This window comes from Neopelma chrysocephalum, unplaced genomic scaffold, assembly GCF_003984885.1.
Source record: "Neopelma chrysocephalum unplaced genomic scaffold, ASM398488v2 Primary Assembly neopelma1_59, whole genome shotgun sequence".
Taxonomy (NCBI): domain Eukaryota; kingdom Metazoa; phylum Chordata; class Aves; order Passeriformes; family Pipridae; genus Neopelma; species Neopelma chrysocephalum.
The window spans coordinates 16,109,728-16,137,080 of NW_020897714.1; the positions used below are offsets into that span (position 1 = coordinate 16,109,728).

The following is a 27,353-nucleotide window of genomic DNA, read 5'->3' on the forward strand; positions in this document are numbered from 1 at the left end:
AAGCACCAAGTTCTGGCTCAGATCAAAGCAGGTTCTGTGGTTTTCCACCCTCCCACCCCCCTGCCCCTAAGGCCCTGAAGCTGGGTGGGATATGGCCACTTGAGGTTGACCTGCAACTCACCCAGGATAACCCCATGTGCCTCAGATCCATTTAAAGTGCAGCCAACAGGCTGAGTGGTTTCCCTCCACTCCTGAACCCCAAAGCTGGTTATAAAACAACCCCCAACATCTGTGCTTTGGCCAAGCACAGCCATAGTGCAGAAGTGGGACAAGAAGGGTGGTAAGGGACCAGCAGCAAGCAATTCACGACGCTGATAATGCAGCCCGGCGGATTTCAGGCGGGCTTTCGAAGGTGTCAGAGAGGCTGCAGAGCCTCGCAGCGCACAGCTACAGTGGCGGGAAGCTGCGGAAGTGCAGGAAGGGCGGGAAGGGCAGAAGAGAGGAAGGGAGGGCGGGCTGCTCCCGGCACCGCCCCTCGGGCCTGCCGCAGCGCCCCCTGGCGCCCGCAGCCGTAGGGCGCCCCAGCGTCTCATTGCGCCTAATAGTCCACCGACGTCCGCCAAGGGGCGGGGCCACCGCCTTATTTAAATATCTCGGCGGCTCATTTGCATGCCGCCAAGATGGCCGGCGCTGTGATTGGCCGGCTCCGAGGCAGCCCCCCACTGCCGGCCCCTATGCCCACAGAGGGGGCGGGGCCAGTCGGGAGAGGGGAGGGGACACGGGGCTCATTTGCATAGCGGCCCAGCGCGTGCGACGCGGGAGGCGGCGTTGGCGCCCGGAGCGGGTTCCGAGTTTGAATCCACGGCGGCAGCGGGCAGGCGGGAGCGGCGGCCGCTGGGCGCTGGGGCAGGAGCTGCCGCGGGACGCGAGGGCGCAGGTACTGCGCGGGCGCGCCCAGGGCTCGGGGGCCGGGCAGGGCAGGGCAGCTGCAGCACTCGCTGCCCCGCGGCGCGGCGGCAGCGGCGGCAGCAGCAGCGCGCATGCGCCGTGGGGCTGCAGTTCTGTACACGCGCCTGCATGGGAGCACGTGACCCGGCTCCAGTGCAGCGGCGGCGGCGCGCATGTGCGTTGCCGCTGCTCTCGCGCGCGCGGCGGCGGCGGTGGCGCGAGCACAGGTGGGTCCGGCGGGGGCGCGCACCGGTCACCGACGGTACTGGGCGCGCGCCTGGGCGCGATCCGCCTCGCGCGCCCCGGGCGAGGCGAGGTGGCGGCGCGTGTTTGGGTGGGACAGGGGTGCGCCCGGCGCCTCGACAGCCTTTCCTCGCTCCCTGTTGGAATTGGGGTGGCGTGACCTCGGTGGTCCCGTGTGCCACCAGGGAATGCCCGCACAGGCATGGCAGGCACGGCGTGTTGCAGCACGTGGGCTGTGGAAGCAATGAGGGGAAACCGTTAGTGGTATTCCTACAATGATGGCCTGCAGTGTACAGGGCGCACTCATTCACTGGAAACCAGAGCATTTCAATGAGGGAACAAACAGTAGGCCCAGCTGGGCCTCATTCGTGTGATGTCACCACTAAACAAGGCCCAAGCAGCTCATCAAAGTGTCATGGCCGCCCACATCAAACAACATGGCAGCACCAGTTTGAGACGCGTGTTTGTGTAAAGAAGGTACATTTGAACCGCTAATCTTTTTCGAATGTAAACATTTAAAATACTGAAACTCTTCATGGTTTGGAGTTTTGCACTTTTAATTCCAGGGCCTGTTAGAGGTGTAGCTCTGTCCTTGAACAGTTTGTTCTTTTAGCAAGTGAATCCTTCTTTTACTGGATCTCCTGATATTTAACAGATGTCGGAAGTGCCGACATTAGGATGTTTTGTTGCTTAACAGTAATCTTGAAATAAATTTATGTAATGTGATGTCACTGTGACCCTTAATGCATATAGACTTGTTGGAAAAATTGGAATTGCTGATGGAAAAGCATTTGCTTAAAATCAAGGGATGAACAACTCTGCTGTTTTAGGGAGCAGTCAATGAGCTTAAAACTGCAGACTCCATGCAGTCACAGGAAGATGACACTTGTACATCTAGACAACGTATCTGATGACCTAATGAGAGCATGTTAACAGATATGTTTGTTCAGTATCCCAAATTATACAAGTACATACAATGTATTATTAATAAATGTACTGGAATTTGCATCTGCAAGATCAGGATATTCTACAAGCATGCTGTTTGTGTCTCTTTTGCAAGTTAAAACACATTTTAGGCCATTAACTGATAACACTAGTTTGATATACTTGCACTTATCACAGTTACAAATATTTACTTTATATGTAGGTTTTTAAAATTGAAAGCATGAAGAACATACTTAACATCTGCTTAAATCTGCAATTAATAAGTTAAATATGAACTCTATACACAAACCTCAAATATCAATGTAAGAAGTAAGTGTGTTTTTCTTATTGGATACTGGGTTTTGCAGTTCTACGGGAAGGTATGAAGGAGAGTATTCCTTCAGATATTAAGAGTTCCTTGGGGGAAAAAACCGAACACAAAAAACAGTGCCATTTGATATGTCATCTTGGGTAGGTAATTTCTTGGTTTCAGATCTAAGAAACAGGGCTAACAGTTGTTGTCAGGCCAATCATAAAATCAGTTCACTAACGACTGCATGAGGATTTGTGCAGTTCATAAATCGTGGCAACTACACCCACTATTTATTCTGCAAGTATGGCAGTTCACTTTTTTTAGTATTTTTAAAATATATTTTAAAAAAATTATTGTTTTGTATATTGCAGAAGTACCAAGTCAAGTTCCTATGTACATGTAATCTGGAAAGGAACTGTACTAAGAATTTCAGATTATTATTATGTTCTTAGTTCAGAAAACTTTGTATACATTTCTTGAAGTAGAAGGCTTTTTATCAGCTGCAACCTTGCTACCAAATGTAGCAGTGCTGAACTGATGTTTCCTGTGATAATGTGGAACAGTGTTGTATTTTTCTGTATCAATTAATTTAGCAAGACTGTCTTGGATCTTGTGTAGGTTTGAAAACAGTCGTACCAGAATTGATTCATAGAAGGACACAGTAATTATTATATGCATTAATTTGCCATTTTGATGCTTTCATTGCGAGAACTCTTCTTACTTCCTATCCATTACAAAGTTCCAGAAGATGCTGATTGCAATAGATACAAATGCATGCCATACTTTGTCATATTTCCTGGTACCTCCTGCTTTGGCTTGTATTGGTGTGCTCATTTCACATATTTAGAAGATAAACATTAAGTCTAGTATGTTAGTTTTTCTGTAAAGGCTCTTTTACTAATGCTTCCATTTGGGACATGAAAGACAACAGGCAAATGCTTTCCTACCAGCATGGGAGGCGATTTTGCCAGCAAAGAGACTCAATGACCTATGGGTAAAAATAGCTTAATTTTAAATACTGATTTCAGAGTATCTGGTGCAAATGGTTTACATGTTAAAAAAATTGGAAAATCCTGTTATTGTTATCAGTTATTAACTGATTCTTACTTAGTAACTAAATCATTATTTTCCCTGTGTTTGTGCATTTTTTCCTGTTAAAAACCAGAAATATTTCTTCAGTGAAAAGTAGTGGACTAAACCAGATACTCAATTTTCTTTTCAAAACAAGAAAAAAAAAATCATTTTTCTCCCCATCTGGATGATTTTAATAGTATAATCATTTATTAGGTTTATCTGGACTTAATTGTCAGAAACTATATTTATGCCAAAAATCTCAAGTTTATTCATAAAATGTAAATAGGAAGGCCAAAAGATACTTTACCAGTATGTTCCTCTTACTTAATAGTTTGCAAGCTGAATGCATTTTTTTCCATTTGCTCTCCATTTGGTGTTTTCCTGTATTGTGATCATTGATAATTCTTGAAAGACTTGTTGGTTTTCAGTAAATACAAGGAGTAGTAAGTATCAATTAATTCCTGCAAATTTTGTGAGAACAGCTGGGATGAGGAGAGGCTACCATTGTCGCCAGTAAGGGAACTTGGCAGTTAAGTGTTGTTTTGGGGGGATAACTTGCTGTCAGTCAGGACATAGGTACTGTCTGTCAAAGCAGTATGGAATCTGTCACATCAGCAGGCAGTTTCAGACTAGCTGTGTACCTGCACTCAGTTGCCCAGTGTGGTAAGGCACCAGTGACAACCTGAGTAAAAAGTAGCAAGACGACATTTATAAATTTGTAGGAAATGTGGATTAATTAGTTCTATTGTTCACTCCTTATCTTGTTTAGTACCACTGTCGTATACTTTTTAAAACTGCCAGTATATTTCACAGCAAGTCTGCCCCCCTGTTCTGTTCCTCCCCTCCCCATGGGTTTTTTTGTTTTTTGAAAATAAAGATTCCTTGGTGGTGTAGCTGAAAGTGTAGTAGTAACTATATGGTATTAAATAAATGCCTGATCCTCATTTGTATGGCAGCTTCCATCATATCACTGTGAAGGAATTCACAACACTGTGTATATGTATGTGTATTGTATAAATGCCCTTTACGTTCCTTTGGGAGTTATGAATATCTTAAGGGAAAAATAAAAGGCAAACTATGCTCTTTCTTTTATTTTGATCTGTGCATGTTATAAATTACTAAAAACTGGACTTATGAATTAATAGCTCTTATTTTTTTCCATGAACAAACATCAAATCACCTGATGTCTTAGTAAATTTTTTTCAATACTGTATTTTCTGAAATATTTAGGTAAACTAATAGAGCTAGTTTGATATGTGTAACTTGGGTTTTTGTAATACAGGAAAAATATTTTTCTCTTCTAGATCCAATTTCTGAAAATGCTCTTAAGTAAATTCACGTACTTAATACACGTTTAATTATATGACTGTGGATATGTCAGGTAGCTGTTAAAATAAGTTGCGTGTTTGCTCTGTTATTTTGTGCTGTCCTAAGCATCATCTTTCATTTCACAGTAGTTTAAAGAGATGTTATGGTAAAAAATCTCAAACCCCGAACAGGCCAAAACCTGGCATGAAAGAAGGTTTCTTCTAGCTTTGCCTCCAACTTAATGCAGTTTCCATGAAGTAATTTTAAAAAGATATTGCATTCTAATTCATGGCTTCTTTCAAAAATGTGTTTAGGCACATAAACATATCTAATTGCTGACTTCAGTCAGTACATTGAAAATTGCCTTTATTGGTCTTACTGTCAAGGGGCTTGGAATTATGAAAAGTCCTCAAATGTTGTGCAGACTTTTGACTTTCTGAACTTTTGTATTCCTTGCCTCATGATCATCATGGACTCTTTTTTCCCACCAGTACTTTAGGTAGTTTTTGTGAAGTTCTTGCAGTTGCAAGTGAGAGCTGAGATGTTTCTTGATGTCAGCCTACTGGCTTGTGTAGATAAAGGAGAGTTTCAGTGGATAGTCTTTTGAGACTTCAGTTCAGATGCTTTCAAATAATAGTCTCTCCTCACTGAACTTCATCAGTCTATGAACTGATTTGTCCACTTAATGTTAACTAACATACGAAAAACCCAACACCACAAAAGAGATCAGTAAAGGAAGAGGGTAAATGAGAAAAGTGGATAAGATGTGGTTTGTACACAACAATTTGTGGATGATCGGTAGCAGACTGGTTTCTAAGCATATTTGAGCAAAGGAAAATATTTATGCTTTGGCTGCTTCTCTCCTGCCCTTTTTATATGAAATGACATAAAACCCTGTCTGAAAGTTCAGAATTTTGTGCTTCCCCTAGATTCTTCAGGGTAGGAGCCCTAATGTGAATTGTGTCTCTGTGTAATGATATTTAAGAGCTACGTGCGGAGGGTGACATTACTTACATAGGGCAACAATTAGAGAAAGGACAGGGTACCATTCTCTAGAGTTTCTTGTTTGATGTTCATGAGAAGTTTGAAAAACGGAAGCCCTGTTTTAAAATTTAACTTATGACTAGAATAATTGAACTTGTTGAGATGATACTGCAGTGTGTTGGCATGTCATCAAAAGAAGGCAGAATTAAGGTTGTTGGGAGTTTTTATTGGTGTTTAAGAGAAATCTAAACATAACGTGAAGTTTAAATTCCATCCTCAAATTTTTCTAAAATGCCTGATTTTCTTGTGTTTTTGACTTCTTGACCACCTATATAGATGCCAAGTTAAGTAACAATAAGAAACTGTAGTCCTGCACTAATATAGGAATTCCACATTAGCATATGTTCACTCTGTTACTTCCTGAACTAAAGCATTTTTGGAAGAATTATTTCATTCCTAATCTTGTGTTTAATTAAACATCAGGTTTTATTCTAAAATTGGTTTAGTATTTTTAACATGCTAATGCATCTCTGTCTGCTAACGGAAATATATGGAAATGAACTCCTGAGTAAATGCACATGGTTTCTTACTATTCAGTAAGATTTCAAGGTTTTCTGCAGCTGTGTGTCTGTGCTAAGATATGTGCCTCTGCATGTTCATGAAGCTTTCTGACAAGGCAAGATGTTTATATCAAGTAGACTGTGACATGACTTCTTGTTTTTCTCTGTCTCAGTGAAAGTGTTCTCTGAAATATTTTGCCAAGTAGTTTTGCCCATTCAAAACCCATTTATGTCATTGAGTTTCCACAGATTGAGCTCCAAGCCTCAATGTTATAGAGAACACAGTGTTGTACAAGTGCAGCTCTTGGGTTCCGGATTATAACCTCCCTAGGTTTTTGGTGATATTCCTGAAATTCTAGGACTGGAGGTCAGAATTCACCTTTTGGTCTAGGAATTTTGTAGGTGTACTAAACATAGGATTTTCTTCTATTTAAAACATTGCTAGTGTGGAAATCAAAGTATATATCTGTCATACACATGGAATATTAAGTTTGAATTTTGAAAAGTTATAAGTTATTGTAAATTCCTATAAGTTTAAGCTATGGTATGTATGAGGTTCAGAATAAGCAACATGGGGTTATAACCGCCTAATAGAAAATGTTTCTTTTGAATTTGTTGTAAACTTGATTTTTGATTTAGTAATAGGTCTTAGTGAAGAAAAGCTTCAGTGTAATGAGTCATTTTAAATTAATTGAAATGAGTTTGTTCTCCAGTGCACACAAACTTGGCTTTTGGGAGATCTGTCTTTTGGGCACTTGAACATCAACTGTATTTTAACTTAGTTTTCTAACTAAGTACTCAACAGTACTATCAGACACAAAAATTATCAATGTAGCTGTCTCGTATGTGGCACGTGCTCTTTCTTGTATTGCAAATCATGCTAATACAAGGCCAAAAAGAAAAGCCAGATGGTGTATTTTACCATTTTTAAGTTTGAAATACTAACTGTGGTGTTGATGAGTGCATCAGACAACTACTGCTGGCATGATTAATCAGTCCTGAAATAACCAGCTACAGCTGGCAACAGACATGCACAGTTACGTAAGTTTAAACATTTTCATAAAAAAATCGGTTGGAGGGCATGTTCTCCTAGTTTTTTGGGAGGGAGCGTATTACCATGTTGGGCTAATTTTGGATCACAAAGACAATTTTTTGGTAGAAGGTTAGGTATAATTCAGCATTAATTTCCTTCAGAATCGCCCCAAGTGCTCTTGCAGTTATTTTGTTTTAAAGTAGACATAGTAGGATTTAGTAGAGGAGAAGTGAGGCAAATATAGAGGAGCTCCCTCCAGAACTGATCCAGTTTCTGGGCAAGAGCACATGATTGGTGTCAATGAACAGATTTAGAGCAGAACCTGTTTTGTGTTTAATTATCTTTGCGTTTTAATTGTATTTGTTTTGACAACGCCTTTGTCACCCCCATAGGTTTTCAAACCCGCTCCTCAGAAACTACTCTTTTGCAACAAGATTCCAGCAAAATTCCTGAAATGATTCTAGATATGACTGTTCTTTGAAAAACTTACACAACATGCTGAGTCATTAATAAAGAATTTAATACTTGATTTCTGTGGGCATTGAAGTTCTGGAATGTTCTTGGGGTTTTTTATAAAGTGAACTTCCTTTTTTCTTCCTCAAGTAAAACTGTTCTATTGGGCAACTAACATTACAGAATATTTCGAAGTAGGTTGGGCTGTAAGAAGGTACAGATCAGTTTCTTCAGCACTTTTTTTCTTTTTTTAACTCTGAATTGAGCCTGCTCTTGAAAAGTATTCCCTAATGTTTGTCAGTTTTATGCATGATCTGGTTCTGTAACTTTGACTGTTAATAGGTCACATGGATCCTGAACTGCCTTGGAGTTGGGAGGGATTTGAAGTACGTGTTGCAAATCCAGGATCACAGACCTAGGAGGGCTGCCTCTCGATGGTTTTTGGTTTAGTTGTCTCCTTACCAGTGGTGCTGAGTAGCTGCAGTAGTTGCAGCTGTGCATTAATCAGTTCCTGCCTGTCAAAGAAACCATTCCTCTGCCTACACAAACGCACACATCCCGCCTGTGCAGTTTGTTGCAGTGTGGTAAAGAGGGAGGTGCTTTGCTTTATAAATGTTTTACTCACTGCTGAGTTGTCACTGAGTGGCTGATCTTGAGTGTACATTGCAGCCATCTTAGTCTCATTTTCAGTGCAGCTGAGACAGTGCAGTTTCAGAATGGCTGACAGTGTCTTCACTGCAGCACTTTAACTTGACTGTATGCAAATGAGCAGAGCTGGTGGCATCACGTGCTCCAAACCTTAGAGGTGAGCACCAGCTCTGTTTTGCTGAGAAACAATTTCAAATTTTGGCAAAATTATCTAATTCTAAGCTGTATAATATACCCTTCCCTCCCCTCTCTCAGTGAATTAATTCACAGATTTCTTGTCTCAGTTAAAGGACAGATCACATGGGACAGGACAGATCAAAGGTCATATCTGTATGTCTTGCTAATCAAATTATTTCTTTTTGGCTTACTTTCTTACCAAGTCGGCAGAGCTTTTATTTTATTCTGTGCGTTTTTCAAAAGCTTGCCTCAGACTTTTAAATAAAACGTAAAATAAACTCTTTGCAAATTTCATTAAATTTTTGTAACCAAGTGGTTAGATTTTCATTTGATTATCATATTCTCAACATGTAACTTTTGCAGTGACAGATAACTACAAAGCCTGTAGTTATATTCCAATACATTGGAATAGCAATGATTACGTACATGCTAACTGTTTTGCATGTAGCAGTTATGAACTACTCAAGAATAAGTAAAAATGTTTCAGAATTGCTACAAATTATAAAATTGAAATTTTGCGGTAAATCATTGTTTAATTTCTTTTGTTTAATTCCATTGAAATCTGAGTTTCAAAGTGCTAGTGGTTTCACGTGGCCTAGTTAGTGTATTTCTCTGTGTGGTACTGCTTGGTGGCCTACCTGTCTGTCATCCTTAACACTCATTAAAAGGTAGTGTCAGTGTCCAGGGAGATGAAGGTAGGAGAAAAGCAATGCTCAGGTTTTTTTCCATTGGGGAGGGGTACAACAGAAAAGAAGCCAAAGTAAGACATTTTCCTTACAACTCACTTGTTTTCTTGTTCGTGTCTTAAACCTAGTTAAGGTCTTTATAGGTTCTCAAGCTGCATAAACTGAGAGCAATTAAATAGGGAGTTACTTAAAGTTCTCCAGAACCATGTCAGGAGCAGAAGAAAAGCTGGAAAACTCATCTGAGTGTAGCTTATATTATTTTCCTGGCTGAAGTTGAATTTTGTGCTAAGGATGTGAAAGTCAGTCTATCTAAAAGTTTAGTCCTTCATCAGAATGTTCGCACATTAATTTGGTGCTTTTAGTATCATCTACAACAAAGTACTAGGTAGTTAAATTAATTTTGAAATATATATGTCCGTAAATGATCTACAAGTAAAAGCAACACCCTGTTTATGAAGAAATCAAGTATTCTGGGCAGACAATGCACATCAGGTTCTCAGGAGACATGTTTGCTCCATATTTGACACATGCATTTGATAAAAAGAAATTTAAAAAGTCAATAAAATACAGAATTTTTAAGCTCAGGTTGATTGCTGACTTCAGCTAACGTTCTAAGTAATTGACCATTAAATTTTCTTTCTTTATGAGATAAGTAACAAGTATGCGAATGTGTGGTCACAGGTGATGATGAAATGGATAGATAAGTAGGTAGTTTTACTACTTTTATTGCTAGTGGGACTTTGTTTAGTGGATTTAAGGCAGATTTTAGTTCATAGTGGCTTTTCGTGATTGGGTAAGATAGTTAAGATCCTGGGAACATTTGGGTACTTTAAAACGTCTGAAAATTCAGACCACAAATTGTAATTGAATACATTTATCTTGATGAAATGTGAAGTTTTGCCATACATTCACCTTATCTACTAAATGCAGATTAATAATATAGTGAAATCTCCTTCTTCCTATGCCTCAAACAATAATCTTTCTGGTTTTTTGCAAGACATTCTGATTCAAGTCATCCTGACCCCAGCCTTATAAATGGTTACTGAAGTTTGTGTTTGTGTGGTTTTTACTCAGTTATTGTTGTTGACTAATTCCAGATGTTAATACATCATATTGTTTGAAGCAAGCAGAAACAATTCATTCTTTATGAGATCACTGAACTCCTACTTTGTAATCACTAAAGGACATGAAGTTTTACGTTTAAGACATACTTTACCATACACATCTTGTGGCGGTTTGTCGGTTTTTTGGAGGTTGAGCTTTTTGGTTGGTTGTTTGGGTTTTTTTAAAGAAAACAGCCATATAAAAATTGTCCAGTGCTGTTTGTTCTGTTGATTTAGGGGCTTTTCGTTGATCCTCTCTTAAATGGAAACATGAAAAGTATCATATTTTTGACATTCACTGTAAAGAGTGGTTCTTCCTGTGTATTATATTTGAGTAAAATGCTACACGTTCAGACCATGTCCTTCTTACAGTTGTTTTAGTGCCCTTTTTGTTGTCCATGTTTTTCTTCTGTGAGATGAATAAGCTTACTCCCATTTTACAGAAAAGGCATGGAGAGATTGCCAGAGTTCAGAGGAAAGCTCTCATCTCAGTATTTTCCCTTCCCTTTGGTTTTGGTTTCCTTTGCTTTTTAAAAGACCATTTTGAAAATAGTTCCATTTTTGGGAGTGCTGTACAAAATGACTGGCCCAGCAGGAAGTTGTAGCATTTTGTTGTGTGAGCTGGGTAGGTGCTGTGGTTTGGGGTTTTTTTTGGTTGATTTTCTTTTTTCTTTCCTAAAGTAGGTGTTGGAATCCATAAAAGTATGGTAGGTTTTTAAACCTGTTCTGCATATAAAACACATTCCGACTTCCAGAAGTCTAAATACTCTGTAATGTTTGCTTTACGGTAGTACTAGTAGCTGAAAGCATAATCTCTTGTCTATTCCCTTCCATGGTGTTAATAGTTTCGGTTTTAGTAGTCAAAAAGAAAATGAAAACCACAGTTTATGTTCATGGGCACAGGCCACTTCAGTGGATGCTAAAAAAAAAGCTTTTATTAAATACGTAAATTAGATGTTCACAATTTGAATTAGATATAGTTATGTATAATGAATTAATGATTTCAATTGAATTGATCTCTATACATTTTTAATGAGAGATGCACTGTCAGACTGTGCTCAGTGTTCTTATGTCTACATGTTCTAGAACACTTAGCTTTGTACTGCTGATAGGTAAACTTGAATGATAGGCTTTCAGGAGTAAACCCCTTCCTAATAGGATAGCAGTCTCAAATACGTGTGACTTTCCAAGAGAAAAACAATAGTTTATTCTGGAGTGTACAGAATTTTTAAATTTTTTTCTTTTTTTGGACATGTTGCACTTGATTATAAGAGAATTCATTTGTGCGCCAACTATTTGGATTTTTTTAATTGCTAAATCATACTTGCTTGGAACCATTCTAATATGGCTTATTTTTTATGTTCCTCTTAAAACTCAAAATTGTCTCAATTTGCACAGTTGCATCTTCTGTTTTGGTAGAAACTCTGGGAGCAAACAATTTCAGGCAGGATTCTAAACGAACTGGAATGGACTGCTGAATGAATGAATACTGTTTAATGTATGTAGATCACTTTGAAATAGCTGACTCAGTCGGTTCTTTAGGCATTAGAAATAAATGGTTTAAGAACTCTTTGGAATCTTAATCATGTTATGACTATTATTATACAGTTGAATTGGACCTTTATTTTTAGCCATAAACTTTAGTAAGTTTTTTTCAAGTGTGTAATGTCTTTGAAGGAATAATGAGTAAGGCAAATTTTTTTTTTATTTTCTCCATCATCTTGGTTTTCAGGTTGAGATCTGTCAGCTTTTCAGTTTTTGTTTAGTAAATAACAAAATACTTAATGTAAACTTAAGTGAGCAAAATATTGATAAGGAGTCAAACTGAGTATTTGCCCTTTCTAGAAGAAAGGGAGTACAACATTAGACTCTGCTACTGCCTGGAAGTTACCCATTTTAGACACTTTTTCTCACTCCTTTTCTGAAGTAGAAAAGCAGATACAACTATTGTTGGCCCTCCCTCCCCCCTTTCCTGCCTTCCCTGTTTATTCTGCTGATACAGGGCTTCTGCTGTAAAATATGTTGAAATAAACCCCACTGGCTAAGATAATATATTGATCGACAGTTCTCTACTTTAGAAACGTACATAATTTTTTATGCCTTTCAAACACCAATGTGAGAAGACTCTGGGAATTACTAAAGTGTTAGCTGATTGTTATATGAATAATTTAATAATTCGTTCTGTTTTGTGCCTTTCATTTGCTTTGTGGTGGGTGTTTTCTGTTCTTTTGGGGCTTTTTGTTGTTTTGACTTTTTTTAGGTCAAGGTATTAATGACAGATTAAATCATGGTTGGGTTTGTGGGGGGGTTTTTTCCTTTTTATTTTAGACAAACTTTGTCAATGAAATGCTTTAATAGCTAGAATTGTCTGAATTAGGAAAATCACTTTTTATCACTTTTCTCCTCTACTTTCCTATTTTGAAATCAGCTGATATTTAAAATTTGAGGATGTTATCTTTGATAAGTACCTATTGAACCCATAGAGTTAATAGCAGCTATTTTGAACACAACTGACCTTATTACTTTTGACTGACGCATGTGCTTTTTAAGGTCATTTTGATGCGAGAGTAGAAAATTGTGTGCATGTTGGAGGAAGAGCCCTGTTAACTGGCTTTGAGAAGGCAAAGTCATAAAAGTACTTAGATGTTTCCAGTGACTGTATGAGAAACATGGGAAAGGCAGACATACATTTTGGCTTCTTCTGTAGTGACAGTCAGTGGAGAATATGATTGAGTACGCTGTAGTTTAATCTCTCAGGTTATAAAAACCAATCGACCAACCAAACCACATCCGTCTCCTCCCCCTCCCCAAACGAACAAAACCAAAACAAAAAAAACCCAACCAAACAAACGGAAAAACCCCAAACGAACTAACAAACAATAATAAAACATCACCCCTCCACTCCCTCTCCCCCCCGCCTCCCCCAAAGTCCCTGCTTTTGAAGGCTGCTGGAGGGTCCCTGTCTTTGTACTCGGGGTTGGCTGCTAGCGCTGTGCATCGCAGGCAGAGGCTGCCGCTGCTCTGGGGCTCAGCACGCCCTGCCTGTGTAACCGAGTCAGTGCGTTTCTAACTCCTAAACCGATTGCTCCTCCTCTCCGTGAAAACGTTTTGCGTTTGAAAGTGAGCTTTGTCATAGCCAGTAGTGCGAGAGGGAGGAAGGCGCAGGGAGGGGGAGGGAGTGACTCTGCAGGAACGTTCTGGAAGCGGGGTGGTGCTTCCCACAAACTGCGGATGGAGAGCTCGCCCGCGGGGCTGCCGGCAAGCTCTGGCTTGGATTTCCCATAGCAGACTGGAGCCCAGAACGGAAAATGCTTCAAGGCTCTTATTTTGCAATATCTGTTTTACTGTGTTGAGAATCATACTATTATTCTGGTATTTGTGCACAAGGCTGTAGAGCTGGGGAGGGCGGAAGGGGGAGGGTGGGGACACGGCTGTATTTGGGAAATCCAAGGAGTTTTTTTCATTTTCTTTTTATAAAGCAGCATTGGTGTCCTATATTTTTAAACTCAGAGGCTGTTAATCTGATGATTCATTCTGCAAATGACAACAGCATCACTGAAAGACATATTCTGCACAGCATTTAAATGTGCTAACATACACAAGTCAATTTGAAAGTAAAGCAAGTCAAAAGATACATGTGACATAAAAGAAGATGTTAGTGATTGTCGTTTTAATGTGACAGTCATTTTGGAAAAATAATTATTTCTCCCTTACATGTCAATTTAGGTTTTTGGATACAAAGTGAGGATGAATTGTAACAACCAGTGAAGAGTAATTCGCATTACTAAATACTTTCAGATACAAAATTAGTATCTTTTTTACATTGCAGATAAGCAAATTGTATTATGCTCTAATAATCTAGAACCAGCCATACAGCAAATTATGCTTGCAGCAGAAAATGGGATATATAATTTAACAATATATAGCATTGACACTGTTGGCATTCTACAGAGGAACAATGACAGGAACTAGAAGAAGCCTGGGGTGTAAAGCAGGCTCTCCTGGTCCTGAGGTGCTCTGCCTTTGCCCCGCTCAAATTGACAAGCATCGCTGTCTCCATCACTTAGCTTTTCCACTAAATGGTGCTAGGCTGCAACTACAGCTGCACATTGCAATATGTGTAGCTAGCCAAACTTGATTTTATTTAGGGTTTCATGAATTCGTGTTTATAGCTAATATAATAAATAGTACATTTATTTGTATTGAGTTGTTTCATGGTCTAAGAGTTCTTATAAGGCAGCACATGAGGACAAAAAGGTATTGGCGAATGCTTCATCCTTTACATACGCACACTTAAAGCCTGGCTTCTTTTTTTTCTCCTGAAAACAGTACAATGACTTTCAGAATAAGCCTTTATAAAATATAATTAATTTATTAATGTAATTGGACTGACTAAAGGTAAGAATTAAGAAATTAACTATTTAAAGTCAGATTGAGGCTGAAATCCAAGTTTCTGCCTCTACCTGTTACTATACCTTAGAGGTACTTGAAAAGATAAAGCTCTGGATGAGAGATTTTTTTTTATCCTTCATCTGCCTAATGATAAAAAATTAAATGCATAGTGGAAACAATAAATGAAATGGCCAGACATGTTACCATTTTTAGCATAAGGCTAAAAATGGATCTTTTTTACTTCGAACTGATATTTATTTGTTGGTGGTAGTCTGTGAAATACTAGAAGTACCAGGTTAAGGAGAGCTGGTTCCAGGCATTATGCATACCTATTTTTCCGGTGTTATTTCAATTACTATAGAATCACTGTGAACAGTGTGTAGTATCCTACTAGGAACAGGCTTCAAGGTGGAATTTCTTTTGCGGAGGCTGTTGTCAATTTTCGTTTATATGAACAATAAGACAAGCACTTGACTTTTGTCACAGATCTGGATTATTATTAAGCAAATAACTAGAGGATATATTCTAGAACCCATAGTAGTCTCATGGGGGTGGGGAGGGGGCGAACGGGGAGGGAAAGGCTTTGCTAAGCAGTATCCTACTGCAGTATAGTCTTGAAATGAGGCCCCTTTATGTAAATTTTTACTGGCGCTAGCTAGCTGTAACTGTAGTCTGGATCCATGCCGGCAGCAGCTAACATGTGTCATGGACTTCTCCTTCACACGGATTGCAGGAGCACTCTGGTTTCCGGACCGAAAGAGCAGCACTGATGAATGTGAAAAGATGTACAAAGGAACCTAGATGTAATTAGATTGCTAGTAAGTGAAAATACTGAGGAAATTTCAGCGTTCTTTTTTCAGTGTGGTGTCTTGCGCTGGGCTATAATAAATCTATGTTTGTTGGTACTACTGTGTGGTATGTGGGAGGAGGTACTTCACTGCACATAGTTGCTGCAGCGCTAATAGTTGGCAGCACAGAAGGCAGTACAAAGAGAACACTGGAGGCACTTGCAGTTGCAGTAGTTTCCTTGGAGGCTGTGGCATGCTCAGTGAGCTGCAGGGGCACTCCTGACACATTCAGCTACTTGTGTGGAGAAGTAGGAATTCCAGCAGGCTTTAACAAGCAGATGTAGGCTACAAGCCGACAGGTATACTAGCGTAGCTCAAGCTGGCTAAAAAACAATACTCATGCTGCTATGTAAACAAAACAAGATCTTAGTATCAAGATGGCCGACCTGGGAATCTACTTGTAGTTCATAATACTTTATGCAAATGAGCTGCATGTCAGTGGCTTACTCAGAGGAGGAAGCTCATTTTGCACGTGCCATCTTCTTGCCAGGTAAGAGAAGCAACTCATTTTCTGCATTAATGGTTTAGAGGCCTTTGAAATTATTTTTCCACTTAAATGCCCACCCCCCCACTTTGGCACAATGCCAAGAATTAAATTTAAATATACATGGCATTTTCTGGGAAGCCCAGAAGTCATTTGTTCTGACTAATTATTTTTGGGTTGTTTTTGTTAATGGAATGTTAACAAAAACTTACTGCAAAATGTTTACTTTAGTAAAACTAAACGCAAAAAAATATTAGAAATTTGAGTACGTAGTGTCTGTTGATAATATTACTGCTTTTGTTTGGTTCAAACCTCTACTGTTTTGCTACTGTGTTATTTCTGTCTCTGTAGTGACACCAGTTGATGCACATGGAGGCTTAGCAATACTGAGAGCTTAGCCCTGAAAAGAGTGCAGAATTAACAGTTGAACCCACCAGCTGTGTTTTTTTGGCTTCATGGTGTTATGAAGGATTTTCATTATCCTGGTTGTAGTTTTAATTCTCTTCTTTTTCAGATTACAAAGCTGTTGAAAGTATTGGATACTGAACTGTTGTCCATGCATCTTTTAGAATAAATATACATTCTCAAGTGCATATATGTACATTTTAAAAAGTTGTTTTTGTAAACAGGGAAATAGATCAAGATATTTATCTGCTCTACCCCCTTAGAGCAGCAAATTTTAACAAAATTACTATATTGCTAATTACATAATATGCTCTACCGTGGTTATGCATGTAGTGCATGAAATGGCTGCATGGCGCAGATGTGCTGGTTCTGCACAAATGTATTTGCGTTGTTTCTGTTTTACAAGTCAAGGTAGGTAAAGGGTGGCGTTCTGGAAAGGGGAAATGGTAAAAGAAAATTACTGGATAAGGAAGGTGTCTGAACTAGAGAAAGGAAATAATTTGAGATGCATGAACAGGCCAACAAAACATGGCCACTTAAAGGCAGACAGCAGCTCAAGAAAGGGATGTGGAACTGGAAGTAGACAGCCTGTTCCAGTTAAAGGAAAACGAGATTAATAAAAGAGAATAAAAAGGCGGAAGGGTAAAGTAGGCAGGTAGATTATTAGAGCTTAAAATGCAGTGATTGGGACTAAAAGTATTGGAGCCATTCTGAAATGGCATGAATTAAGGCCAATTGAGTAAATACACTAGGAAAGAGAACTGTAACTGGTTGATATTGAGGAGGGGGAACATAATTGTAAAACTAACTTCTGCATTGATATGGTAGAGAAAAATGCTGCATGCCAACAACATGGGCCAAATAAGTCATAGTTTGTAGTTTAGCTCATTTACTTTGAAACCTTTGATAACTTTTTAGTAGTAACTTCAGATTTGATATGGACAGAATTTTGCTTGTCACTGAGAAGTCTCGTTTGTATGCATGTCCACAGTACAAAAAGTAGAAAAATTGGGGGGGGGATGGCTGAGAAGTACGAACATAGGTATATGATAGATTTCCCCAAATAAATTACATTAAAAATCACTGTTAACAATTATAAAAGTTGTCCATAAATGTCAAATTCTGTTAGAACCAGTCTTGCTTTCATTGCTGCATTAAAGGAGCAATTCAGGACCCCTCCCTCCTTTTCTGTGAAGTGTAAGTGTAAGGATGGTAGAGGAGAAATGGCATTGAGTGGGGCGTGAAAAATGTAGAAGGCTGATTAAAATAAACAAAATGTTCCTGAGAGAAAACCTTGACTGGTAAAGCAAACGATAACAAAAGTGAGATTGTTAAAAGTAGAAAAGTAATTCTAACAGTGATGTAGGTGGTAATGATAACACGGAATCAGAATGAAAGAGAAAAGGCAGAAGATTACAGTAAATATTTTTTTTTATTTTTAAATAAAAATGAGATTACATTACAATGTTACATAGGTGATTAATTATTTGAAACCTGGAAGTTACAAGGAAGATATTAAAGAATCCATAGTAAATATTTCTTAGCAAAGGCTATAAGCAGGTCTTTGTAATCTGCATCCAGGAGCTCTAGAAGAGTTGGCTGAGGATACTTCTTTTCTGAGATGTCCCTCACAGTAACTCAAACTAAAATGGAAATTCCAGAAGACCTTGGAGGCATCTTATTTAAATAAAGGTCAAGCAGAATGACCTAAGTAATATATAGCTTCACATCAATCCTGAAGAAAAATAATGGAGGAACAACAGAGTGTGTCAGCAAATGTGAAAGAATATTATTTGAATTAATGCTGAGGTGGTTTAATTGTTAAAACACTATTATCAAAAAGATATTCCAATGTAATTTGGTTTAGAACGAAGTTCCTTGCTGTAAATATCCAGTATGTATAATGCAGTTATGCTTTGATGTAGTCTTTTTCTTAAATGACAACTTCCCCACCCCAAACCCTGCATCAGTAAAACATTAAATTGATTTTAAAGCCTTTCAAAGCTTTTGAAGTGAAGGGGGTAGCAATCCATGCTCCAAGTAAAGTTTCTTTATGATTGGTACTATCAAGTAGTTACTTTTGCTAACTTACAGAGGGAAGAAAGATTGACTCTTACAGAGTCATCAGGATCATTTGCTTAGAGGGACCTACTCAAACAGTCTACTATTGCACACCAAAATCTGAAGTTGTACATTTATAGACATTCCATCATAGAACATACCTGCTTGACAGGAGACTTCACTCTGGAATTAAGTGGTGATGATACAGACAAAATAGTCAGCTAAAGCCCAAAATAGAAAGTTAATGTAGCAGGACTGAAAATCTGTTGAACACAGAGAAAGACTAAGGAAGTCATACTCTTCATTGAGTTATACTCAGGGTTATGGATGATACTAAATGCTGATGATGTGAATTACGGATCAATACAGGTTGCAGTCCTATTGTCCATACTGGTTTTTTACAATGTTGAAAAATAGGAAGGGTCCTGTCAAAAACCACAAAAATCACTCTGGCTCAAGAATAAAATTGTAATTTAAAAGTTAAGCTGATAATTTAGGTTGGAAAGGACCTCTGGAGGTCATCTGGTCTGACATCTTCTGCAAAGGAGGTTAACTTCAAAATTAGACCAGGTTCTCTCAGGGTTTATCAAGGGTGAATCATAGAATTTCCCGAGTTGGAGGGGACCTACAATAATCATCATGTCCAACTCCTGGCCCTGCACAGAACAGCCCCAAAAATCACACCATGTGCCTGAGCGTGTTGTCCAAATGCTTCTTGAACTCTGGCACGCTGGTGCTGTGACCACCTCCCTGAGGAGCCTTCCACAACCACTGTGGACAAGCTGTTTCAGTGCTTGACCACTCTTGTAATGAATAATTATTCTCTGTATTTGTGAGAAATTTCTATGGCTGCAAGCTCTATCTGTTTCCTTGTCAGTGTTCTGTGCATCTCTGAAAACAGTCTGGCTTTGTCTTCTCTATGAACACCAGTTAGCTTATTGTAGAGCACAATTAGTTCTCCTCACTTAGCTATTTATTCTTCATGTTACACAAATTCAGCGCATTTCATCTCATCTCTCATGTTCTGCAGCCCTCAACTATCTTGGTGATCTTCCAAGGATCCTTCTTATCAATCGCTCTTGAGCATTGAGTCCCAAAAGTAGATGTACCATACTTCAGATGTAGCTTCACAGGTGCCAGGCAGAGTGGAACAATAATTTCCTTTTATGTGCAGGCAATGTTTTTACTTACACAGCCCAGTCTTAAGTTTAAAAAAAATAAATTGTATAAAGAAGTAATTCCACTGAATGTAATCTTTCAGAAAGCAAAAACGACTCCTAAAATAGGTGCTCCAATCCAGAGAGGAAAAAACAAAAGCAGTAGAGAGTTAGAGGCAGACCAGCTGATCTTTTAAAATGGTGCTTTTTTCTTTTTTTAGTTTTGCTGTGAGTAAAGGAAGCAGTGAACTTCTTTTTGTTTTGTCTCTTTCCAGAAAGACATCTAACTTTGATTTGAAGACAGGTTTAAAAGAATGGCCATCCTATGGGATTTAGATGGCATAGGGATTTGGAACAGTTGATGTATGGCTTGCCCACTATGGCAACTCAGCAGCTGGGTTATATGGGATAATGCTTGCATGAAGTCTTCCATGTAATCTAAATTTCTAGTTATTGTATACAGTTACTTAGTAGGGTTTGGTACAACCTACTTGTTTGATTCGGTGAAGAGACCACACAAAAGTAGTCTAGGTCTTCTCCTCAAGAATAATGTCTGCACCGTCTCATCTTGTGGCTCATACCCGAAAAGATATTTAGATGATGAGTCAAAATTAGCCAGAAAGCCAAGTGCCTTTCTGGATTCAGCAGATGGATGGCTAAGGACATTTAATGGTCTGATGAGCCTAGAAGTAATTCCTTCTGTTCTCATGCTTTATGGTGTCTTCCTTAATTATAGATGTTTGGTATCTTTCACTGGAGATGTTGCAGAGATTTTGGATACTTTTGTTGTTTCCTTCCCTCCCTTTTGAAAGGACAGTGGGCAAGGCTTAGTCTCTATGCAGCAAAACTCGTTAACTGCTGAATGAAAACCTTTATGGTCAAGAAAAGTAAAATACCTAGCAAAATTCAGTCATCCTAGTGGCGTGCAGTCAGTGACCTTATCTTGTTTTTATGTCCAGATGTATTTCTCTTTTGTTGTGGGTCTTTTTTCTTTATTTGTGGTCAGACTTACCCTAGAATTTCACCTTATGTAATGACTGAAAACTGCTTTGTTGGTTTGTTATGTTGGGTTCTTTGGGGGGGGGGAGGTGTAATCAAAGAGAACAATATTTAAAACTGTGAGAAGTGTGACTTTTATAATGCCTTATTTTAGAACTTCAGTGACATTGAGATCATTCACAAACATAGCTATCAGTTGTGGTACAGGCCTGCGCTCTGTAAGTGTGTGCTGGGGTGGGAGAGGAAGATGTCCCTTGTGTTCTCCATCAGCGACCTCATAGAGGGAAGGGTGAAACATAGTTTAGCTATTCTAAGTAGATCTGAACTAGAGTTTTTCTTAGAAAAGATCACTTAATCTATGCTGCATACAGTGAATATGTTATTTACTGAAAACAGTTATAAATTTTCCATCTTTAGTTAAGGTAGAGCATCAGGAAATTCCAGTGCATGCAGCTGGTTTCATTATGGGGCCAGGAAGGGGAAAATTTTAAGCTTTCTCACCCCAAAATCAGCTATAAGAAGATGTGATGGGAAGAGAATTCTGATCATGCTGTGGAGCTCAGGATTTTGTGCTGACTGTCGTAATGGCAGCTATTGCATATTTGACAGCAGTGGGGAGGATGAAACTGATGTCTCACGATGAGCTAGTTCTCAAAGTGAGGAAGCTTTAGAATTGCATCTGCTTTCTTCTACTGGTAAGGATAAACTGAGAATCTTGCATGCCAGTGTAAGAACTGCATATGTGTTCCAGGAAGTGCTACAGATAATGTAAGACAAATTTTGTAAATAATTTGTGTTCTCCAGGCTAGGAGGTTAATGGTCAACTCAATAATGGAGGAGAGGCATTGCAAAACCAAATCCAAGACTGTTCATTTGGCACAGAAAATCCAGCAGTCATAGGAACTATCAAAATTAAAATGTTAAAGCTTAACTTCGTGCCATTTGAAGTAGACAAATTAAAATCTCAGGTCTGTTAATGAAAGCAGCATATATCCCTGACTTATTAGTACCTGTTTGCTGCTGCATTTCCCTAGAGTAAGTTGAAAGTACTTTGGTGATCAGTATGCTAGTTATAGTCAAATGAAAAAGATACTTCTCTTCCCAAGCAGCTGTGGTAATTAACTGTTCTGTTCAGATGCAGCATATGTAGTAGTCTCAAAACTGCTGATAGGATCTTTTTTTTTCACACATTGAGGGATTGCTATGGTACTGCTGGAGCTTCCACATCATTTGGGAAGGCCATCACACTGTGAGCAGCAGCCTTCTCTGTCAATTGTGCACTTTGAAAGCTAGATGGAAATTCTAAGGATTTGTTGATTGTTGAAAAAAATACAGTTGTTCTCTCAAAACAAATAGGTGCTTTTTTTAATGTACCTTCAAGGATCAGTACTTTCTTGTGCAGATAGTTTTCTCTGGAACTGTACAAGATTTTAAAGAAGCTAATAACAGCTTCCAGAGAAAATGGATTTTTCAGAAGGTTAACCAGTTCAGTAGCTTCTGCTACCCTTTCCTCAGTGTTCTGTTATTTAGAGAAGTTCTTCCCCAAGAAGGTCCTGTGGTGACAAATGAATATGACCTGGTCATAATCAACTTTTGGGTATATAAATAAGATCGTTTTATGATCACAAATGCAAACTTGGGGAAAGGTGGTCACACATACAGATTAATCAGGAGAGTCTGCAGTTAGTTCTGAAAAATTATCAAGAAAGAGCTCATCTATGTTATGTGCCAGCACATGAAGAGAGAATATATATTGATGTCTTCACTCATTCAAAGAGAAATTTAGCCTTTGATTTTTGGCATAAGGTGAAACCGCAGTCCGTCCTTTCCAGGAAGCAAGCAAGCAAGCATTTTGGCTTGCTGGTTCATTAGGCAGAAGTCAGCCTGTGAAGGAGCATTCCTTTTAATGTTAAAGGTTTCTGCATAGAACCTTTCTGGAGGTTGGCTTATTACAGATAACCTTAAATCATCAAAATTTAAGATGCTTTCCTTTGAGTTTTTTAAACCTTTTGTCAATGGAGGCATTCCGAAGTGCTTCTGGTATCTGTAACTCTGGGTGACGTTTGGGAAACTTTCTAGACAAGAAAAATGAAGTTTCTTGTCAGTGGTCACTGAGTGACTCTGCAGATGCATTTTTCTTCGTATTATTTTTTTAAGGAATTTGGGAAGTCAGGCAGTCTAAAATAGCTGTACAAATTCTTGATGTACTTCTGTGTTTGTGACAATGGTGTTACTGGATAGTTGCTTCATCATCTGCTTCCTCCCAGGATGGTAAAATTAAGGATGTTTTTTGTAGAGCTACTTTGAGCTTTTCATGGAGCAGTTTAGACAAGTCTTTTACAGACGAAGTACTAGCCACTCATGAAAGTGCTGGCAGTATCACTATGGCCTGGCCATTGTTTTTTAGTACCAGGCTCAAAATCTTTTTATGGGCTGTTCTGGCAGAATCATTGACAAATAGTTAACGTGCAGCTTTTAATTTTGATATTGTATACTACTGTGAGTGCTAGTTCAGTGTTTTATGCAGACTGTTAATGTTTCATGAATTTGTAATGTTGTCTTTATTTTTGAAAATACAATGACCTCGTTACTGGAAGAAGTGTGTTTTGCTTTTGTTCGCTTCTATCCTTTCCACTTAGGAATGCAACACTGGTTTTGGAGGTGGCTCTAGACCCTGGTCTTTCTGAGCAGGTGGCACATGTCCTAGGCAGATCATGTATCTAGATCTGTTTCCTTGGCTCACTAGGCTAACATGTATGATCTCACCAGTCAGCATCAACAAAACATTGCTGGCTGACTACTTCTGTCCACACGTTCACTGCCAGCACCCATGCATAGTCGATGGTGTTGAGTGACTGCAAACTGGGACTCATGGCTTTCTTTGAAAAGCATTCATCAGGAAAAAAAAAATTAAAACCTGTCATCCCAGATGTGAAGTTTAAAGCCAGGGAAGCCTTCTAGAGTGTTTCTTGTGCATCCTGCATAATTGCAAGCCTTATTTGGGTAATTAGTAAGCAAATGTAAGAAATACTTCTGGAAGTGCAAGTTGATTCCTTTTGAGGCCTGTAGCTTCTTAGTCTGAAAGGAGTCTTTATTAGTGGAACATCTCTGCAGTCTTCCTTTTTATTTTGCATTTATATCCTCTAAGAAATCTAGCCGGAGAGAACCTGCTGTCTAGTGTGGTCAAGAGGACATTTTGCATACAACTTTTTTCTGCTTAAGGGACCTTACTCTTAAGAAATTGAGGAAACACAAGGATGGATTCTTTCATAGTCATGGAGAAGAGATGCCTTCAGATTACAGTTTAATTTCAGTTTCTTAGGTTCAGAAGTCTACATTCCTTTGTAATATTAACAATAAGGTGTAATTCACAGAAAATATTTCAGACTCCTAGTACTAGAGTTTTGCTACAGATACAGCATTTGGTCATCCCACAACACAAAAAACAGATGCAGTTGCATAACAGCTAAAGTGATAAAACACTTCCTAATTGACTCCTTTTTATTAAGATTCATATTGCTAGATGAGAAAGTACAATAGCTGGATTACTTTTTTTTTTTTACTTCATGTCTGACACATCTATGTAATATTAGTCAGGTTTGTCATCTCCTATTTCAAATGGTTAACTAGGCACTTGTTTTTATTTCCTCTGGTCATTTTAGGGCTGTGATTTGAAGAGCTGTTACCTGAAGTGCATGCATGATTCCACATATTTAGTGTTTCATAGAAACATAGCTATTCTCAGTTCTCATCATAAGAGCCTACACCTACTTATTAGCATTTCATCCTCTCTTTTTTCTCAGTCTTTACACAACCCAAAGGGAAATGTCACAGTATACAGTTCAAGTAACAGAACTCTTACAACAAGACAACCAGGAGTACTTCTTAATGCTTACATGCTGCTTAATAAGGACAGGAGAGAGTTTATGGGAACGGGACTCTCTATGAACACTGACTGAACTATTGACTATGGTACTGGGTGGCAGTGGTGGTGCTTATTCTGCCAGAGTTCTGGAAAGCTCATTGCTTCTTTTGAATACTATTACTGTATGCAAAAGGTGCAGAGTAACTATGTGGGGCATAGGATACTGTCCTGTAAGATATTGTTCAATAGGAAACCCTCTGTGGATTAGATGACAGTCTTTTTGGGGGCAGTCTCTCAAGGAGCAGTAATCTCATAGCAATGTTATCCACAGAAATATGTTGACTGCATGGATTTTTGCGATCTGTGTTCTTTTCCTGCCACTGTGGAATCTGCTGCTTGATGTCTGTATATTGGTAGAGTCACCGAAGGTCCTTTATATTAGTCATTTTTTTTGTAAGATTGGTGAACGTGTATGGGCTCATGTGTCACACTCTTTCATTGAGAGACTTCAGTCTCATTTGTGAGAGTAGGATTCTAATCCATAGTACCATAAATCTAGATAATATGTTGACTTCTCTGTGGTTTGAATTTTTTAATATTGTTTTTACCATGGAATTCTCTATTTCCCGCTCTTTCTTAAGTGGAGAAATTAGAAATCAGAAAAGGCAAGACAATTTCTGAAACTGAGTGGAGTTTCTGTAGCACTATGGTGACTGTTTCTTGCCGCATGCAAACATTCTTAGATATTTTATCTACACATAGATATTTAGAAAAGCATAGGAAAAAAGAGGCTTTCCCCCTCTTTTGTCTTTCTTTTTTTTTTAATCCCCCCATATTTTGCTACCTTGTGATTTTTGGCTCAATGTGCAGACTTGGGGTGGGAAAAAAGTCAATGGGAGAGAATCACCTAAATGGAATTGTATAGGCAGATTCCTACATATACAATAAAACCACTCAGTGATCCCTGAAAAATCTAGTTGATTACATTTCATAAAACCACTGTGAAAAGCTAATTTTTTCATTAGGTATCTGATGTTATGCAATCAGTGTCTTAAACAGTGGAATGAGATGGGGTTATTCAAAGAATGTAAGGTTCCAATGAATATTCTGAAAATTGCAAATATCAAAATAGAGATGAAACTGAGATGTTGCTTAGCAACTGTGGTAGTCTCTGGTGGCCACAGATGAATACAGTGAGTGTTTACAGCAGCATTGCTGCTGTAAAGTGAGACTGTGAAGCAGGATATTGAAAGAACCTAGTTCTCATGAAATTTTATAATGATTTCTTCCTCATTCTGGTGAACCTTCAAACTACCTTTGTCAAGGATGGAAAACAAAAACCTGGCAATAAAACTTATTTTGCAAATTGATGTTTTCCTAGTGATTAACAACACTTTTTACTAAATATTTTGGTCTTACGTTTTGTAGTAAAGCAGCAATAAGCTCCAGCTTTCCTGTTCCTTGACTTGTCTTCACAATTTGATACAGGATTATACTGGATTAGTTGTGCAGTAACAGAACTGGGAGAAAAAAATATTTCATTATATTTGAATAATATAAATTGCTTTCAGTATTTTTTCTTGTTGCATCGTATTCTGTAATCTAACTTCTTACTTATGCAAGTTGTGAACTGTTTTGAACGTTCTTCTGAAATGAAATTTTGGAGGTGGAAAATGGGATGTAAAGGGTGAAACCTATGTATGAAAACACAGTCTAAATTTGTGGAAATTTTAAGAGTACTCATTTTAATCAACAAGTTGGTAGGTATGAGGACCTGATTCAAAAAATGTGTTGCAGTTCAAGTTTATCCTGATGTTTTCACCCAAAAAAGTGTTAGGTTTTTGATGGGCACTTTAAAGTTGCTCAGTGTCCCCTAGTTTGGACTTCTGAAAGTAACCTTCCCCTTCTAGAATGGGATCTTAAAGCCTTGCAGTGTACCTTGCCTTTAAAACAAAGACATTTATAGTAGTGTTTATTTTACATCCTGTTTGTCTACATTGTTACGAAGGGTATTCCTAAATAAAAATTGAAAATACTTTTGTAAGATCCTGTCAAACTTGATAGTCCTTGCAGTTTCTTTAAGTATATTCCTCTGTATTTCATCAGCAGTATTTACTGCCATGTCAGAACATTGAACAGACAAAAAATGAATTAAAGATGCCAAGTGAAGTACTAATTTTATTGGTTGACCAAAGAAAGGGAAGTGAGGTGCTTGGAATTCATATCTTAGGTCTGATAGAAGTCTGTGTCTTATATGAATTAGATTCTGCTTCTGAAACTTAATTTCTTATTTCATCTGTATCAATTTTTTGCATATCTGACCAGGGATAGCAAACAAGATGAATTTTTTTATTCTGGGAGGAAGTTGCCTAAAGATAAGTTCACTTCTGCTTATTTCAGTCTCATCCTCTACTGCTTGCATATATCCTTCAGCTTCCATATACAATTATATGTAAAACCCTATGCAAATAAAACTAGATCCTTAAGTTCATAACCTAATTACCATTTTAGGCTTTTCTAATTGTAAGCCAGCTGATGACATTTTCCCCAACCATATATATCTATATAAATACAAAATATATAAAGTACCTAAAATATATTTTTTGTGTGTGTCTATGCAAATAACTTAGTCAAAGAGGAGGGGATTTTTTTGTTTTTTAATGACTGAGCTTATTGGTAGAAGACTGTTTAACTTGAAAGGTACCTTCTCAACTCTGCAATTGCTGCTTTCTTGCTGAATATGTAACA

The 27,353-nt window shown here is 38.4% G+C and overlaps 1 protein-coding gene across 3 annotated transcripts in view; it reads left to right on the top strand.

Annotated features, from left to right (window-relative positions):
* Positions 1 to 754: 754 nt before the first annotated feature.
* The window catches only part of ATF7IP (activating transcription factor 7 interacting protein), an 89,499-nt gene continuing 62,900 nt past the window's right edge, over positions 755 to 27,353 (top strand). Inside the window, exon 1 of one of the 3 annotated variants that reach the window (XM_027680067.1) lies at positions 755 to 877. The gene's annotated coding sequence lies outside the window, so the exon portion shown is untranslated. Of the gene's footprint in view, positions 878 to 1,209; positions 1,609 to 15,798; positions 16,125 to 27,353 lie in introns of those variants that run through there. The other 2 variants (XM_027680065.1, XM_027680068.1) reach the window with 2 other exon arrangements.